General features: G+C 35.1%; 1 protein-coding gene and 1 long non-coding RNA gene across 42 annotated transcripts in view; one reads left to right on the forward strand and one right to left on the reverse strand.

Annotated features, from left to right (window-relative positions):
- The window catches only part of LOC111941417 (uncharacterized), a 57,077-nt gene that overhangs the window by 26,839 nt on the left and 11,483 nt on the right, over positions 1-18,755 (reverse strand). Inside the window, exon 2 of the long non-coding RNA XR_015284651.1 lies at positions 2,602-2,649. This is a non-coding gene — a long non-coding RNA (uncharacterized LOC111941417). The remainder of the gene's footprint in view (positions 1-2,601; positions 2,650-18,755) is intronic.
- The window catches only part of LOC147654188 (uncharacterized), a 110,697-nt gene that overhangs the window by 20,837 nt on the left and 71,105 nt on the right, over positions 1-18,755 (forward strand). For 2 of the 41 annotated variants that reach the window (XR_015284623.1, XR_015284645.1), the window contains 3 exons: positions 1,212-1,447; positions 1,809-1,961; positions 4,840-5,185. The exons of 25 other annotated variants lie outside the window; for them this stretch is intronic. The gene's annotated coding sequence lies outside the window, so the exon portion shown is untranslated. Of the gene's footprint in view, positions 1-59; positions 137-218; positions 315-1,211; positions 5,186-12,164; positions 13,574-18,755 lie in introns of those variants that run through there. 14 more of the 41 variants (XR_015284635.1, XR_015284621.1, XR_015284633.1 and 11 more) reach the window with 14 other exon arrangements.

Consider the following 18,755-nt stretch of genomic DNA (forward strand, 5'->3'; position numbering starts at 1 on the left):
CTGTGACTGGTTACCTGGGAGAAGAGACTGACCCCCACCTGGCCTCTCCCTCCTTTCAGGCAGCTGTAGAAAGAGATAAAGTCCCCCTGAGCCTCCTTTTCTCCCGGCTGAACAACCTCAGCTCCCTCAGCTGCTCCTTGTAGGACTCAAGATCCAGACCTTTTCCCAGCTCTGTTGCCCTTCTCTGATGCTCCAGCACCTCCTTGTCCTTCTTGTAGAGAGGGAGCCCCAGACTGAACACAGTGCTGGCTGCCTGGCTTCACCAGTGAATACAAAAGGATTCAAATGAGATGCTGTGGAAAGCTGGCTGCACGGTAGTAATGCTTCTCCTTTACAATGTAACTTGACATCTTCTCTGAGTGGGACATGTCCCATCATTTGAAATCTGCTGAGTGTAGATTTTATTTCATTTATTCCTTTTCCCCCTTCCTGTAGCACTCATAAGAACATGATGGAGTTTTTTCCACATGATGAGTTATGACTTTTAGATAATGTTTGTCTTACTTTTTAAAAAGTGGATAAAAAGTCTTGAATTTCTAAAGCCTAGTCTCTTTCATTTGCATTTTCCTGTGACCTATGATCTTTCTAAAAGTAAATTAATCCAGTAGATTATTGCACCTACTGGTGTTAAACTGAAGTTTACGGACAGTGGGATTGCTTTTCTTAATTATTACTTTGCAGATCCCTAAAAAGTTGTTAATGAAGACTAAAGAGTCTGCAGAAAGACTGAAATCAATGTCATAGGATGTCCCCTTAAATGAAAGGCATTTTTTAAAATGCAGTGGGATTTTTTTGGAACAGATATTTTCAGAAGTCTTAAGCTTTTATTTAACAGTTTTCCTTCTCAATATTGATTATGATTGCATACTTATGTCTGTGACTAAACTTAGCTAATGAGATACATGGTTTCTGCTTAAGTTTGGAACTTGGTAATTAATAATCCTGTCAGCACATGACTATACAAATAGATTATGTACCCAGATCACCATAACAATAGTAAAAAAAAAAGCATACTTTTGGGGTGGTGGGTGTTGGTTGGTTTGGGTTTTTTTTTCTAAGAGGGTACATTATTTTCAAAGGAAACTATTGTGTTTCTCCCTTGGTCAGATTTCTATACTGGATATAGAGATTATTATTTTAGTTAGTCAACACTGGTCCCTAAAAATTTGCTTTACTTTTATTGTTTGTCATATGTCATTTTATCTTTAAAGACTGCCGGAGTTCATGATTCCTGAGAAGTAAACCCTTGAAGTTCTGGCACTATCTTCTACAAAGTAACTTACACTGAGCTGGCTTCCTGTTACTGTGTCAATGAAACATCAAATGTTGATACTATGTGTGAAACAACATTTGATATTATGGCTGTTAAGCTACTTTAAAAAATACTATACAGATGGATTTTATGTTTACAAGACCTGGCATTTAAAAATGTATGTCATGGATGCAGGTAATAAATGTTTATGAATTGTTACAGAATAGAAAATATGTATATTTGTGTACAATATGCTAGTCTTAGCTCTCGCTATTTTCATCTCCTAAATATCGTATATAAGGTGGTTAAAAATATTTAAAGATATGAATAATTTCATTTGTTGAAGCATTGTGTGCAGAATTTAGAATGGCTACTAAAGGAGAGAAGTGGACATGCCCTTCTCTAAACATGAAAATAAGTTATCAGAGAAAATGGTATAGTTCAAATTTATAAAAATCATTATGTTTTGCTGTATGAGCATGGCTCTTTATAGGATGGTGATCTCATTCTAAGGTTACATTTATCTAAATAGATTCATTTCTGAACTTTATTCTAGTGTTCTTATATCTTTGCTGGAAATAAGAGAACAAAAACACTTCAAATTTAAGTTATTGATCTTCAGCCATGCTAAAGCTTTCAGAACTTGGTATTTAACCCCAGGATTGGATCTGTAGCTCTTTTAAATTCTGAAATTTCAGAAGTTGTGCAGGTGAGTAGGAAAAAGCAAAGGAAGAAACTGAAAGGGGGAGAAGGAAATTATTCTCCTTTACAAAAGGAAAGATGAGAAAAAACTTAATGAGCATAGGAGAAATAATAGGATAAAAGAGAGGAGTCAGGTGAGTATTTCCAGTAGTATTTTTTATATAGTGCTCAGATATGTTATGCTTTGTGTTTGCATGGAAAACAGAGTGAGACTTCAGCTTTCTAACTGCTGTTCTGAGCTGTATTTTACTCACTGTGCGTTTTTATTTTAGCACCAGCACTTCCAAGGAAGGCTTGCAATTGACTTTCAGGGCCAACCTGAACCACAAAATTCATTATTCTGCTGAAATGATGACTACCCCAATGTTTGTCTTCCCAAGTTAGCTCTTAAAAAACCCACTATTAGACATGGAAAAATCAAAACCATTTTTAAAATACATATTTTTGATAATTCTAGTCACTAGCATTTGGGAAAAGGCACAAGCAGGCACGGAATAACAGTTAAGAGTGTCAGAATTTCTGTGTAAAACCTAATTGTAATAGTACTGAAACTGAAAATAGAAACTGCATTAACTGTTACTCAGCAGGGCTAGGCAAAGTCAACCACTTCATAATCAAATTTAGTTGTAGAACAATGGATTACTTACATTGGCACTCATTACAGGTTAGACATCAGCGTGGGTTTGATCCATAAGCTGTAAAAGAATAAAATAAATTAGGAAATTGCAAATACAAAGTTTCATTCCATAATTTGTTCATGGATGTTTCTTAGTTTCTGCATGATTCCCATAAGTATATTTAGTATTACAGCAAGAGTATATGTTTAGGGAAATCCCATACTTTTTAAACTGAGCAATTAACAAATATTCATACAGTGACTATAACTGGTCTTCATGAATTACCATGCAAAAAACCCTTTTAACTACAGAAATAAGGATCTCCCATTTTCATACCTTTGCTCAGTGGTACGCATAAAACATTTTAACTGTTCACCTTAGCAACACTTCAGTGTAACTGAGCCCTGAGCTGATGTATGGCAGAGTGACATCCCCTCTGAAAGGGACAGAGAGTGAAAATGGGTGGGGCAGGGAGAGGCCTTATGGTACCAGTTCACAATTAATTTTGGAATGGTAACATCTACTTTTTGGAATGTAGTGTATTAATTTCTGCTGATAGAGATAGGTCAGCATAAGAACTATGCTATAAATTGCTGTGTGATAGGGTTCCCATTCCTGTGCCATGTCTGTCACTGGGCAACAGTTTATAAGGGCACCTAGTAAAGATAGGGATACAGAAAAACTAACATAACTGTATTCTTCATGTTCATTCTAAAAGGAAAATGAAATTAAATGCAGACAAAACTTTTAGAAGTTCTAAATAAGAGACTTTTTGGTCTATTTTATAGTTAAGCCTTTGCCATTATGTTGTTTTGCGTTGATGTTACACTATTTCATGCTGCATGATTCTAGAATGGTTTAGATCATGTAAATTGATCAGTGCAAATTCCCATTCCAAGTCTATTTAAATTTTAAAGGTGTCTTTTTAATTGCATTGTAACAGGCAACTTTGTGTTGTCCTCATGTAATAGGCAGTATCAAGATGACTGTATTCTGAAATAGTCATTACTGGAAGACCACTCCAGTCCCAGGACTATGTCTCTCAGACTTTCCACACTGACAAGGAAGTGCTAATGGTGAGCACTTCTGTCCTTTGGTGTCTTCCAGCCCCCAGATCACTGCCCAGGAGAAAAGCTCACTTTTCCATCCCCTTCTCTGATTATTTATGCTTTAGTACTGCTGTTCTGTAAGCACACAGTCTTGGCTCTGCATCTGGGCTGGCAAGCTGGTGAAGGTGATATGAAGAGGTTGTTTCCACAGACCAGTTCCACACTGAACTTTCCTGCACAGATTGGGCTGTATACCAACTTTAAAAGCAGCCCTTCACCCATGACTCTTATTTAACTATAGTTTGTTCAAAATAACCATTATAAAATGTGTCCATGATCATGACATTGTATTTCAGCATTTTTTCACAGCAGCATTCACTGTATTTAGTAACAAATTACTGAAATACCAGCTGTGCCATTTTAAGTATCAGTTAAATATGATACTTAATGAATTGTGTCTTAAAGTTTGGAATAGAGAATCCTATCGATGTTAAGCTTAAATTTTTATTTACAGCAGATAAACTTAAAGCCTAATAGTACATAGTTAGTTCTAACAGAAAGGCAAACTTCCTTTTTTTTTGGGTCAGACTTTATTTTTGTGCTCAGTGTAGTGCACACAAGTACTGTTCAGTAGTAAAAAATATTATGCAGCACGAACATATTACATGTTCTGTGCAGATGAAAGTCATTAGTACATTTTCTTTGTTCAGATTAAAGGAAGTTGAAAATATGCTGAATCACTTATTATTTTAATCCAGATGTTATCCATAAATATTCATCTTGAAGATAAGATGCTAGCTTCATAAATACCTACTGAACTTCACAAAATTAATTACATTTCAAATACGTGATTCAGAGTCTAAGATTCAGACCTTAGGATGGGATGAATCGCCCTCTGGAGGTACCCATTTTAGTTTGCTGACTTCACAGGAATCCTGCTCTGAACTGACTAATTCAAGCTAAAAGTTAAGTGACCTGTCACCTTCACTGAGAAATAACTGAGCATTTCATGCCATAGTAGATATTTTCTTTAGACCTCTTTAAGACTGGCTGCCTTATTCCTCACCTCTTCTGTCAGTGTTCTTATACTGTTTCCAGTAAGAATAAACATGATTGTTGCTGTTGCCATTTCCTGTGTATTGTTTTTTCCTGTCCTTTCCAATCTTGTTATCTTATCTTTCCCTGTTTGTGTTTGTTTTTTTTTTCTGACTTTTTACAGCCGCCATCCTTTCTGAAGCTTTTCACTTGCTACCTCTCTGACAATCCCGCTTTCCATGTTGAAAGTATTGTCCTAACTTCTGATGTGGAAGATTGCTGACCCTTCCTTTGATGCTGATACCAGTATTTTCTTGACTGATAGTACTGTAATGAAGACATAGAAAAAGAAGAATATGGCACTCATGAATTTTTTTATGGTTTGAGTTGTCAAAAAATATTGTTCTTCTGCCTTCATATAAAATGTGTTGGTTTCCCAATGTAATTGTAACTTAAAGATGTTTGTAGAAATGTAAAATGAAATGTGAAGAGTATAAAATCCATATTAAAGACATAAAAGTTTAATAAAATATAGCATTAGTCTTTATTTTAACAAATGAGTCCTACACGGCTCACTTGCAAAAAGTGGGGTAGACTTACAAAGCTGTGTACTGGTAGAGTCCAACTTAACTAAAAGATGAAGTTTCTTTTTCTGTTCAGTAATTATTAAAAGGTCGAATTATTTTCTTTCTCCTGCTGGTAATATTTTCTTGGTTATACCTGTTAGAGATCTCTCCTTCTCTTAAGTTCTGTCTTCTCCCTTTTTTTTGGTTCCTTTTGTTAACCTATGTTTGTGGTTCCTTTCTACACTGGTCTCTCTCCTAATTCTTTTGGTCCAATACTGATCCCTTTTTTCTCATATGTTTGCATCCATTTTCCTAGAATATTGCTTTGAGCATGAACATATATACTCAAGAATATATTTACTTCTAAATGCTGGATGGATCTGCTATTTTAGGACTTCCAGTAAAGCAGAGAAGAAACTTAACAATTCATGACAGCATTTTAGGTTTTTTTATGCTACATGTGCCTTCAGAGGATCAAAGTACCTTGCTTCCTACATCAATGGAATAGTAACTATAGACAGAGATGAACATTCCTGTAAAAATAAAGACTTATGGTACTTGTTCAATATAGGAATGCTAACTTAAAAAGAGCATCTGAATGAAACCATGCTGTGTTCATAAATGGTATGGCAAATGTTTTCAGATTTGTTTGCATATAAAGAAAAATGCTATTGGAAAGAGTGCTTTGTATTGATAGCAATTTAAGAAGATTGAATTTTTTTAAAAAGACAAGTAAAAGGTTGTATAAAATCAGAATTTTTGAAAATCATGCTCAGCTGTAGAAGTACTTCATGATAGTTAATGTTTTTTATGTGATAGATACCTACATATTTTCTTAGGAATACTAAATATTCTTTAGATAATCTAAATTATTTGGATTGCAGTAAAAAGAATGCTGTGATAAAAGATAAACAGTGATGTTCAGAACTTTTGCTTTATATGTGTAAAATATTATTCTGTAGCCTCTTCTGATACCTACAATAATTTGCAATAATAACGGCATTAATAATAGTAATATACTAGAAAATGATTGAGTGAGTGAGAATGTCATTTATGGTGCCTAAAAGTTTTTAAGTAGTGTACCTGCAGGACTTTTCATAATTCTGAGGCCATTAACAAAGCTATCTTTGCCAGATGTGTGTACTGAGCATGAGGATGACATTACAGACAATGACGAGAAAGCAGAGGAAATTCAGAATTTCTAAAACAGTTACACCAATGAGGAGTTTGTGTTGAACAGTAGAAGCAGTAAGGTTTTTACTCAAAATAAGTTGCATCGACTGCGACTATGTTTATGAAGAAAAACGATATGAAAATTATCCATAGAAAACAAAATCATATTAAAACCCATGTAAAACCTGATGGGGCTTTCTGCAGTATATCCTCAAGTGATGCACATTGACAGCATACAGTTAAGTCACTACTGGCTGCTGAAGATTTGTCTTTTCTACTAACAGTATAAGGCAATACAGATCCTGAAATAATCTGTAACTTAATACTTGTATTCATTTTACAGCAGAATTGTTATGGACTAAGGCTTGCTCATCATGAAAAATAATACAATTCTAACAATGGCATATTATTGTTAGAAGGAAGTACATCAAACTGACTTAGCACAGGTTTAGAAAACTAGTTTTGAGAGTACTGTATTGGTGTAGCTTAAGTTACAAAACTACTGTTTTTTTGACAGTACTACTAATCTAAAATTCAGACTCGCAATTTGATGATAAAATTATTTTTATACTCAAATTTTGTATTTTTGATTTGCAATTTTTGAGTGATAAAATCTCAGTTTAAAAGATCAGTTAAAAGGTCTTCATTTTTAAATCTATTAGGAACAGTAAGAAAAGCATAGCTGGAAATACTAACAAAAGAGGAAAGGTATTTCAGCAAATGAATAAGTGTAACCATAGGGAAACATTTGCCAGAGAAGAATAAAGTTGAGTGTATTGCTACATTGAGATGTGAAAACATACTTAATCTATAAAGTCCTGCAGGAAATAATAATGAAAAAAGAGGTCTTTCTGTTCATAAATACAGCTTTGGTACAGGTGGTCTTGAGAGATGCAATACCACTACAAATTCCAAGAATTGTTCTTTGATTGCATTAGAAACAGGACTGGCTAAGACATAAATAGAATATAACTATCTGTAGCTATATAAGGAATAAAAAGTGAGGGAAACATAATTTATAAAACAACCACCCTGCTTGCAGATTCTGCAGATCACATGGCTGGCAGACACAGAAATAATTTCACAAATGAAAATGGAAGAAACAAAATCCATGAAGATTTTATTGAAGGTTTGGTTCATTTGACTTTCTCTAGGTTTATGGGGCTCTCCATGACTGTCATATATATATATATATATATATATATATATATATATATATATATATATATACACATACATACATACATACATACATACATATTATATTCATGTTATACATATACAAATATTGGTATATATATGGAAATGTATGGAAAGCTGTAAGAGAAGAATTTGAGTTACATGCAGGAGGTGCTTCAAAATAGGTTACAAGATTTTTGTATAGTACTTAAAACAACTGGAAGAAGTAATAAGAATTAATGCAGAACTGGATCTGATAGTGATCAGGAAAAAAAGGAGATACTAGATCTAAAATTAAGACTTTATGACCATACAATACTTCTGGTTTAATAAAAAGACCAGAAAAAGTGTAAACATAGTGTGAAAATCATTGACAGAAAAATAATGAGTTTGAAGAGTAATAGCAAAAAGCTGGTTCAGAGTAACATTGCAATAGAATAAGAGAGATTCCATTGTAAAAAAATGTTTAGTGAAGTATGACGTTGGAGAAAAGGAAACAGAACTGGAAAGGAGAATTTTAATCTTGCCATCATGCAAAGAAAGAACAGAAAGAGAGCTCTCAGACTGTGTGATGCTATCTAAAAAAACCTAATTAGCCACTTAATTGGTATAATTTTGCTAATATATTCTGAAAGTATGTGAAAATCTTAAAGGAACACAAGAAAGTAGATTTTTTTCAAGTTCCTTGAGCAGTTAATTTTTTTTCCCCATAGAATAATACTGAATAAAAGGAAGTCTTAAGACCACTGTCTACGAATCTGATAATTTATTTGAAAAGATAGTTGAAGAAAGAGCAAACAGAAGTGGCAATTGAGAATACAGAAAAAAAATATAGAAAAGATCTGAAAATATGAAGGGTTCCAGATTCTGTACCCCTGTTTTGCTCACTGGAGGTAGCACAAGGCAGCCAAGATCGATTATTACTCACAGGCTGAGAATTTGCCTGCCCTGGGTAAGTCACAGTCTGCCTAACACTGGTCTGTCCTTCTCCCATACCAACAGCTCCCATCCTCTGCTCAGGTTTGGGACTGGCATCATATGAAGGTGTCTCTTTACCAGGTTTTGGCTGCATTTGATTTCTTAGGTCACATAGAAAAGAAAATGCACCACAACCCAGTCAAGAGCCAGTAGCAAACGACAGCTCACATTTGCCTGGCTAACCCACCTGCTCTCCTGAGCCAGGGTAGCCTCATTTGTACTGCCTATTAGAAGATTCTCTAACTCATGCTGTTCCTCAAATCCTGCAGTATTTTACCTGAGTGCTTATTGGCCTCGGCCAAAAGCATTCCAAAAAGCAGACTAAGAGTTAAAGGGTGTGGATTATCACATGGTAGAGTTCAAGTACGTGCCTAAGCCCTCTTCAGCTCAGTAACACAGATGTAACCTTAGGAACTACATCCAGTTGGCAGTAATTACAACTGTACTAGCTTGCTCTAATCAAAAAAGGCAATGGCATGAAAACCAGTAATCTTACAGACTACTATTTCTTGACCAGAAATGTTAATTAATTTGTTATGTTTGGATATAAAATATGACAATTAAAATGGAAGGTAGAAAATCTGAAAAATTGGCAATTTAAGAAAGTCAGAGGACAACAGAAGGGAAAACAGTACTTACCTGATGTGGAAGTATTTTAACATGGAAACTTGAAAGCCAGATAGATGACTGAATATTCTTTTCAAGATAAGCAAGGTTACAATAAAGAACTCAGCATGGGACCATCTAGGTAAATAGATTTAGTTCATTATTAAAGTGCAGTTTGGGTCCCATCTACCTTATAGGATAAAAGCCTGAAATATGCTTATGGTATTTTATTTTGAGACTTTTGAGAATGACCTCATGCTGAAGTGGGCATGCTTCAAAGTAAAACAGTCACCTCATCATGCACAAGATGGGATAAGGGCTCTACTGAATATTTATATAGTTTTCAACAAAAGCCCCCAATACGCAGTTATGTCTTGGAATGAGCACAATCTCTGTATTACTTGGACAGGTGTTCAGTATGTGATATAATTACCATTAGGTTCCAGGTCACCTTTTGACCTGTGAGGTCGCCAGTTATTTCCATGATAATTTCTAATTTTACAGGTTGTAGAAAACTATGTGCAGGAAAAACTGCACAAAAAGGGAAAATGAAATTACTTTCATAGACTACTTTGTGACCTGGGATTAACAGCTTAAGTCTAAAGACAGAAAATAAAAAAGGAAAGGACAATATGGCACATCAGACAATGCTGGAACATGATCAATTAGCATGCAGTTGAGCGTTGTCTTTTAAGTGACTTAGAGGTAAAAAGAGGAAATAAACAACTCAGATCAAAACAAATATAGATTCTGAAAGTGGTCAGTTACTCTGGTGAGTGCTGAGGATATAAAGTACATAAATGAAAGAAATTGGGAAAATTGGAGGATGCTATAGATCAAAGGAAAATAGCCAAGAGTTTGAGAAGTAAGATTAGGAGCAGGGATTTGGAAACAGTTTTTAATATGAAGTTATTCCTAATGGAACACTGGTAACAAAACAGACCATCATAACAACGATTCAGCATAAATTTGCCTGTAGGTTTAGCATTTGGAGAAGCTGTTCTGCAGAAATGCAGGCAGCTCTTCTAGGGGAACAAACCGGCTATTCTGGCTTTACCATATTGCCATCGACCGGATATGCAACACAGTAGGGAACTGCATTACAAAATAACCCTTCTGTGGTATGAATGTATGAACCTGTATATTTGGATTGCTTTTCATCAGTAGGATCATGGTTTTGCCAATACTAGAAACTACCTTAAAAGAAGGGAGAGAATATCAATTAAGAACATAGGAAACTGGAATTAGATGCACATAGAGAATAACATAAAGTAAATGTGTTGTACATATTACACACATAGCTGAATAGAAAGAAGTTTTCTTTCTCATAATGACCTTGTATTTTGGAAATTCAGGTGAATGATATAAAATTACAATACTGTGATGCCCTTAAGTATAGTCTTAGAAAATTATATGAAACAGCCAAACAAAATACTTGAAATTACCCACTTCTCTCTGGAGTACATTATATATGCTAAACCTAATGTCTGAACTGCCAGAACTGGTAGTTCCTGTTTTGAGGAAAGGAGTTGCTTCAAGACTTCTGCAAAAAGAGATTCTGAAAATTCTTACGGCAGATAGGACAGGTCTGCTAGATAAGTCTTCATAGACTACTTCTCTCTTCATTGTGATTACACTCCATGCCCATCACTCCTGCTTAATAACTTGTTGAAGGATTGCCTGTCTGTGTTTCCTGAGGAAATGGGGGGACAGTTTTTAGGAGCTGCTGGAAGCTGAACTGAAGTACGGGAAGGAGGAGATAACCGCATTCAGAAGTTTGGCTGAAGGGTAGAGTCTTTTCTGGAGATCGGGATTGGGTGGCTCTCAGCAGGAGTGTACTGCTGCGAGGAGTCCTTCAGCCTACTTACTCATTTAGCCTGTTGAGAGCACACCTAGGTATCAGGGACATTTTGCTCATTGATAGATTAGCTAGATTACAAAGAACAACTACTACATTTCAGAAATTCATTATGAAAGTACCCTATGAATATGCTATATGAAAAATAAAAAGCAAAACCAAACTGTGGAAACCACTTCTGAGAAGAGCTTTCATATGTGATTATGGTATAGTTGCATAGTCTGCACAAGTGAAGTAGAGCAAAGAAATGGAAAATCTGGGCTAAATGTCATAAACTGCTCTGCAATTTATCACTTCTTCTCCCCCTCCTCCCCCCTGCCACCTTCTTTCTAAGGAAATAATTTGAAGGTTCCTGGGATAAACTATCTGTGGTTAAAAAAACTTAAAGAGACTGGATTCTCTAAAGGAAGGCATTTGGGAATAAATGTGAATACAGATAGTTGCTGCAGAATTGATCTGTAACTATCTTAAATCTTTTGGTTTACTTTTTTTGGTCCACAATATTTCTTCTTCATTATGGCAAAGCTCATTGAAAATAATGCAAAATGTGATATATTTTTATCACAAACTAGTAGTTGTGTAATCATTAAAAAGAGATTCCTAGTGTACTTCAACTAACAACATCCTTCTAACTGTTTCAGCAGACATTTCCTATTTTGGGACAATAGACAGAGACATGGGCTGAGTCAAATTTCCCTTCTCTTATGCTTGATTCTCAAAGAAAAACGGGATTTATGCCTGTCTGTCCATCCATCCGTTCTCTTATTTATTAAGAATATTATAATTCTTGTTTTAGCTGTTAAATATAAAACTAAGAAGATATATAAAATCCCTGGTGTATCAGAATTTTGAAGTAAAAGAAAAAAAATAAGAAAAAATGACTTACTTAATTTTCAAAGAAAATTGTCATTACTGATTCCCGAAGTTACCAAAGAGATGTAGAGGTGTATTTTGTTTCAAGGGTCTGTGGGGCCTACTGCTCTACAGTTCCATAAAATTTCAAATAACATGGATACTACCTAGTTTTACAGAGGAAGCAAAATCAAAGAACATACATGCAAAATCGCCGGAATAAAAATCAGTGAATAAAATTGTTTGATCTCTGTGTTAAAATAAAGTCTAAAAACCGAAAATTATTTCAATTTTCAGGTGAAGGGGAGTCCCTAGGAGAACACATAAGCTAAAAGGTTTTTGGAAAGCAAGATTTGTAAGGCATATTTCAAAAAAATTGTATTTGTTTAGTCTAGAGAAGACTGGGAAAAATAGTAGGACATCTGAAGATTATTGTGAAGAACATGGTCACCAATGGTCTTTTGTACCCAGCTGCAGAAGGGAAAGAAAATTGTTTTTTCATTTACAGTCAAAAAGGCTACATATTTGGAAAATCCTTTGAAGTACAAGGACAGTTAAAGACTGGAACCAAGTCATCTGGTGATGCTGCAGCAATTAGAACAATGCTGCTGACAATTTAGAACAGATTAGAAAAAATGTTTCTGTCATAATAATGCTCTTACATTTATTTTCTTCCATGATTGTTGGCTCCACACAATAGATAACCCAGAACATTAAGTTGTAACTTGAAAAATAAATTTGGACTATGGAGGTAAAAATTGTATAGTCTGAAAACATGATAAATCTGCATAAATGCAGGTTTATTTTTTATTTTCCTAATAGATGTATTCTTGAGTTTTGCATGCCTTTGTGTATTTTAATTTTCACTTCTTTAATTTTAAAGTTTATTTATATATAATTTCCATTTACAGATTGGCAGTAAGGGTAAAGTATGTTACCTGTTCATGCAAGCAGTGCTATTATTCCACTTGCACTGCTTGGTTCTCTGGTCAGCAAGCTGATTTCAGCATTGCCAGTGCCCTTTTTTCTTGTCTTCTAATTCTCTCTAGCACATGCTTTTCAGGTATATATAGCTTTGTAGGTATTACAGGGAAATATTCCGAATTCAAAACACATGTAGTTTCCTTTAAGTCACATATAGATAACAAGGGTTTACTACTTGACAGAATATCTGAAAAAGTCTGATTCCTAAACAAAACCAGAACTTTGATGGTGAATTTTACTTTCTGTGGTTAACAGGCTATTTTTACAGTGGTAAATAAAGTCTGTTAGTAATAAAAATGAAACCTAGTATCTATGCTGTGATAATGGAACCCTAAAGTGAAATTAGTTAGTGATATTAGAAAGTATCACTTGTATTTCTGCTCCAAACCTCAAGTTATTTCATTTTCCTGTGCTCAAAAACAATATTACAGAAAATGTACGGTTCATGTTACCAACATCCACGGCCTTGATTAAAATGGGAATAATCCATGTATATGCTTTAGTTAGAGCATAAAATATGTAACTTAAGAACAAGAATATTGAAGGAATGAAGATCATTTGACTATTCAGAATACTGGCTAGCATATCTGTTCTCTCTTAGAAATTCAACTTGAAGGATGATGAGAAAAGTATTATTAATTATCACTCTGTTGTACTCTGACACTTGACACTTGAGGACTTGTGTGCTTATATCAAATGGTAATTAAAGTCTTCAAATTAAAGTCTTCATCTTCCAGTGTTTTTTTTTGTTTTGGGTCTGCAACAGGAAAGGCTGTGAACATTTGCAAATGGACATTTTATTCTACCTTATTCACTCAGATTGGGTTGGAAAATTTTCAAGTATTAGAAGCAGCTATTAAAAATGTGAGTATTGTACAGAGAACCAAATACCTTTCACTCAGTTAACACCTCAGAGAGGAAAAAAGAAAAGTAACACCCCTTCACTTTTGTGGCTCTTTGTATCTTGTTATCTTGATAAGGAACCAAAGGATTTCCAGTATGACTTTTTTTTGTTTAATACTGCACCTGAACCATTTAAATTTACCTGGCTTTGGTTTATGGTTTGTTGGTTGGTGTTTTTTGTTGTTTCTTTTTGAAGTAGGAGGTATCTGCTTATGCTATTTATGCTGTTTGAGAATTAACTTAGAAAGAGACCACCAAAGTCTTAAAACCTTTATGATAACAAGCGGGTTTGAACAAAGATTGTTGTCAGCTTGAATAGAATTATTCAAAAATATGACTCAGATTACACTGCATCTTTATATTAATATAGTTTATATAGAAGAAAAACAGTGTAGGTAGAGTTTTTAGAGGCACATGTCTAGCAAATAACTTTAGAATGCTTAACTTACAGTTTTTTACATGGATAGGAAAATATAATTCCTGGATAGAAGTGAATACTGCTTTTAAAAGGCATCTGAAAGTTGTGTCACTTGACTTCTCATGTAAGTCAGAAAAGTTATTTCTGATCCAAGGTGTTTCCTGAAGAGAGAATAATGGTTTTAAATAGCAAGATGCCTTAATCAATTAAACAAGTTAAGGAAAAAATACTAAAGCTCCTTTTACTTACAATTGAAACCTACAGTTGTCTGGTTTTACTTGTGAGAACTTGCTTCTCAACATGCATATTAATTTAAGAATTTTTGTAATGCAACATTCACTTTTAAGTTTGAAGTTGCAAATGCAAACAATATTTTTTAAGCTTTCCTATGTAATATTTTACTGAACAGTTAAAAAAAAGAAAAAGCTGACTAAAGAAAGTATTTCTGTAACCAGAGGAGATTTATTAGGATGAGAAATTTAGTTTTCCTGCATGAGGCCCAGCGTAACTACTGCAGAAATCAATCCCCAGCAAAATGACTGTATATATTTTCAATAGTATGGTACTCAGCAACATATACAGTTAATAATATATAGATGGATCTAATCCCCATTTTGAAAGGTGTTAATGAAATTATAATTTAATAATTTTGAAAATACTGCTTACAGATTAAATAAGGACATCCAAAACCAGAATAATTAAAGGATGGTTGGGAAGAAAAAAATATATGCAGTTTGATTAAATGAGGTAAACAGCCACATACAAGGAAACTGGAATGATATAACATTTTTTTAAGTTGGCACAAGAATGTATGATTGGAGGTAGAATTGGTAGAACATGGTGTACAGTCATTCTGTGTTATTCTGTTTTAGCAGATTTAATAATGTAATGTAATCCCCTTATTTAACATAACTGCAGTTGGACTCAAAGAAGGAGTACAAACTATAGATCAGAAATATATAGGTTGGAAAGTGTTAATATTCAGGAGTGTTAATGTTTTTTGGCCAGTTTTGAGAAATAAATACAAAAATGTCAGAATTAAGAAAAATATTGGGACAAGTAGAAATTGCATTTCTATGCAGTTTTGGGCTTTCCAGACTAGCAGTGTGAGGTACAGCAACAGCATAAAGAGATAGTTACTTTATTAATTCAGTTTGTGTGTGTGTTAATTTACACAGCCCAATTTTCCATCTATGTTGGCCAAAACACAGACAATTACTTTAACTGCCCAGTTTTTACAAAGAATGTGAATAACTTTTCCGGGATGCTCTTGGATGTGGTTGTGTAGATGTGTTCCACTGCTGGTGTGCATGTGCCCCATGAGTGCAAGGACAGATTATTTGAATGAAAAGGTCTATTAAATGGTATCAGCAGATACTTGATACATGCCCATGTCTACTGACCTCAGGGCATTAAAAAGCCACGTGAATATAAACATGGATGATTTAATTATTTCCATCATACCACAGAAATGGAAATCATGCAGCACATGTACTGTGTGATTTACTTAACTTTAATTGTAATAGTATAATTGATTTCATACAACAAATGAAGTCCCCTAATGATCATTAGCAAAATACAATTTGAGTCAACATACTAGATAAAGGTCTTTGTATATGGATAAAGGAGTCATAGGCTACTGGTCTTCAAGATTTTCCCTAGTGTGATTCTTTGGAGAGAAACATATCCCATAGTAACTTTTCCTCTTTATGAGATGAAACATAGAGCAGGGAAGGGAAGGTGAGAGGGGAGATTTCCCTTAAACAGAGATCAGTTTATATCTAAATTCTACAAGTAAAGTTGTAGTTATGATTTAAAACATTGTCTCTTGTTCAGTGTCCTAAAAGCTGGGATTCTGATCTTCTGGGACATAACCATTAGCAGGATCCACTTACATTGGTAGGGAAGTCTGATGGAGGCAAGAGGAGCGTGACTCTCACTGCAGGTTGCTGCCCATGCATGTAGAAGGGATAAAATATTCCTCAGCAATATGGCAAGTCTCTGGTTCATGTATTTTAAAATTCAGGTCCTGAAATGACTAATTTTATTACTTGCATACTTTCTGCAGGGACCTTGATAGTGGCTGTCTTTGTGTTAAGTGCCTTATGTATTTATAGCCCTAATAGTAGTGATTGTATTTGTATTTCAGCATGGTGTCATACATAGTGCTGAGTGACTTGTTGGCCTCATGGCTTTTCTCTCTCATTCTCTAACAAGTTGTCCAGCTTATTAGAAACAATAAACACCAGAAACAGGGTGCCCTCTACAACTGATTGCAGAAGCAAATGTACCATTCTAAATCAGACAAAGCCTTCTGTCTCTACAGGAAGGGTGAGAGGGCTAGCAGTTCACTGTCAGCTATCAGTGCCTCCACAATTTCATTTGCTATTTCAAATTCAGATTGAAGTAGTATCCATAATCTCCTGACCAATCACTAATCCTCAGGGATTTTGAACTACCAGCCTGCAAGATGTCTATTTTTACATAGGGATCCATGCAGAAAAGACATTATATTCCTCACAGGAGCTCTGGATTATATTACAGAGTGCTACCCTTCAGTCAGTGTTGAGAACCAAACCGGAATTTTCTGCTGACTTGGTGTTCGCCCTGCCTCCTCCCAGAAAAAGTAGCCATCAGCACAGCCTGCTTCAGAAGATAAAGCATTGAGGTGTAGTACCACAACAGATCGATTCAGTTCACACAGATCTAAAACTATATCATCAACAATTCTCAGACTTACAGAAACAACACCAATTTAAAACATTTTGTTGTGGTTTTACTGTTATACATCATATTATCAAGAGCCTTTTACTTCCCAGAGGAGAGATTGTAGACAGCAACAGGTCAATTAAATCAGCCTCTAGGTCATCTTTCAAGATCAGTAAAAACCTCTCAGCATTTGTAGTCTCTCCCAAAACATTTTGTACTTCAGCTACATTCTGAAAGCCTTGCAATGACCTGGCACTTGCTGCATCAGGTGTCTGGGGTACACAAAGGAGTCCTCATTAAACTTTGAACGAACGATACTCGTTACAGTGTCGCCTTCGTACCTCAAAGTACCAAGGGTCTGGGGTACAGACAGATCTATTCAGACACAGGGGTTTGCTCACATTCAAAATCTTTGTGATGTTCAGGAGATGCCTGCTGTCCATATAAATATTTCAGTCAGTAGTCTCTGCCTTGAACAACAAATAAATTTGGGTTTGTTTTTCAGGGACTTCTCAACCAAGTGCCAATAGTTAACATGATAATTAATCATATATTTTTGTCAACAAGTCAGTGAGGTGCAAGACCATCCTCAGGATCTTTTATGTGTCATACAGCTCTAAGCTGACCAGTCAGAACTAGGAAATACTTGGGCTTAGAGCTGATAACATTAGAGGCTAGAGCCTTTCTAACCTTCAGTGTATCTAGCTATCATAGCAGGGAGTCAATAGCACTGACCTGTCTTCCAGAGTCACATTTTTCAAATGGGGACTTCTAAATGTGTGCTTGTTCATAACATACAAATAGGTGTCCTAACTAGAGGGATTCTGTGAGCTCCTGACAACCTGTTTATAACATGGGCTTTGTGTGCCTTTTCAAAAATCTTTCTTTGTGTCTTATGAAACTTTTAGTACATTCTCTTAACTTGCTTAGCCAAACATACCCTTCTGAAATAATAATCAGATCCTGCAGCCAAACCCAGTATGATTATAGCTGATAGACGGGGTGTTGCCTAAGTGAAATCTGCTGACAGAAATTATTTTGCAACAGTACACGTCATTTTGTGTCAAATAGAGTCACTTTAACTAGAGTTATTCACAAACCTGAATGAAAAGACTTTCTGTTTGAGTATCCTGGCATGGTTAGTCTCCCTTAGCCTCTTCTACTTCAACAGTACAGGACTCTTTAATAATTTTGACACTAAGTGGAGTTTATATAATTTCTCTAAAACTGAATTTTTCTGCAATAGCTGCTTATCTTCTTCTGCACAATGACATAATACACCTTAACTTGTAGTAAGACTTAAGAAAATCTTTTGGAGACCTGTCTTACCTGTCTGCATAATTTTTTATTAATGGAAACTGTGCTTTCCTGTCTGCCTGAAAAATATTTGTGTGTCTTGTAAAACACATGGCAGGGAAAATGGAAGAATGCTGCATGAGTTAAGAATCTCCTACTGAAACAATAGGAAACCTTCATGAGCTACAGTGGTTTTCATTATGATGTTAACTCTGCCCAAGTTAAGGTCTACTCTAGAAACAATGTCCTCCTCCTTTAGAGGAGTCTTGGACTACTTTAGCTTCAGCTTTCTGCTTCAGATTTTAGATAAAGTTTACATTGATTCCTTGAGCTTTAGTTATTAGCAAGTAATTTTCTTGGAACGGGGCTGATTTCTGTGGATTGGCAAATTTTATCCTCTTTATTTCCACTCCCTATGATTCTTTTAGATTCTGCTTGAAGAAAGACCAGCAGGGTTTAAGAGCACAGTATGCATGACTGCATCTTTTCCTCTAATGCATCTTCCCTAACAGTGGAAAAGAATGGCTCTCTCAGAATGTGCTCATCTAGGCTTCCAGTTCCCCAGGACTTGGAAGGAC

Source organism: Cyanistes caeruleus, chromosome 3, assembly GCF_971803275.1.
Source record: "Cyanistes caeruleus chromosome 3, bCyaCae1.hap1.1, whole genome shotgun sequence".
Lineage (NCBI taxonomy): Eukaryota > Metazoa > Chordata > Aves > Passeriformes > Paridae > Cyanistes > Cyanistes caeruleus.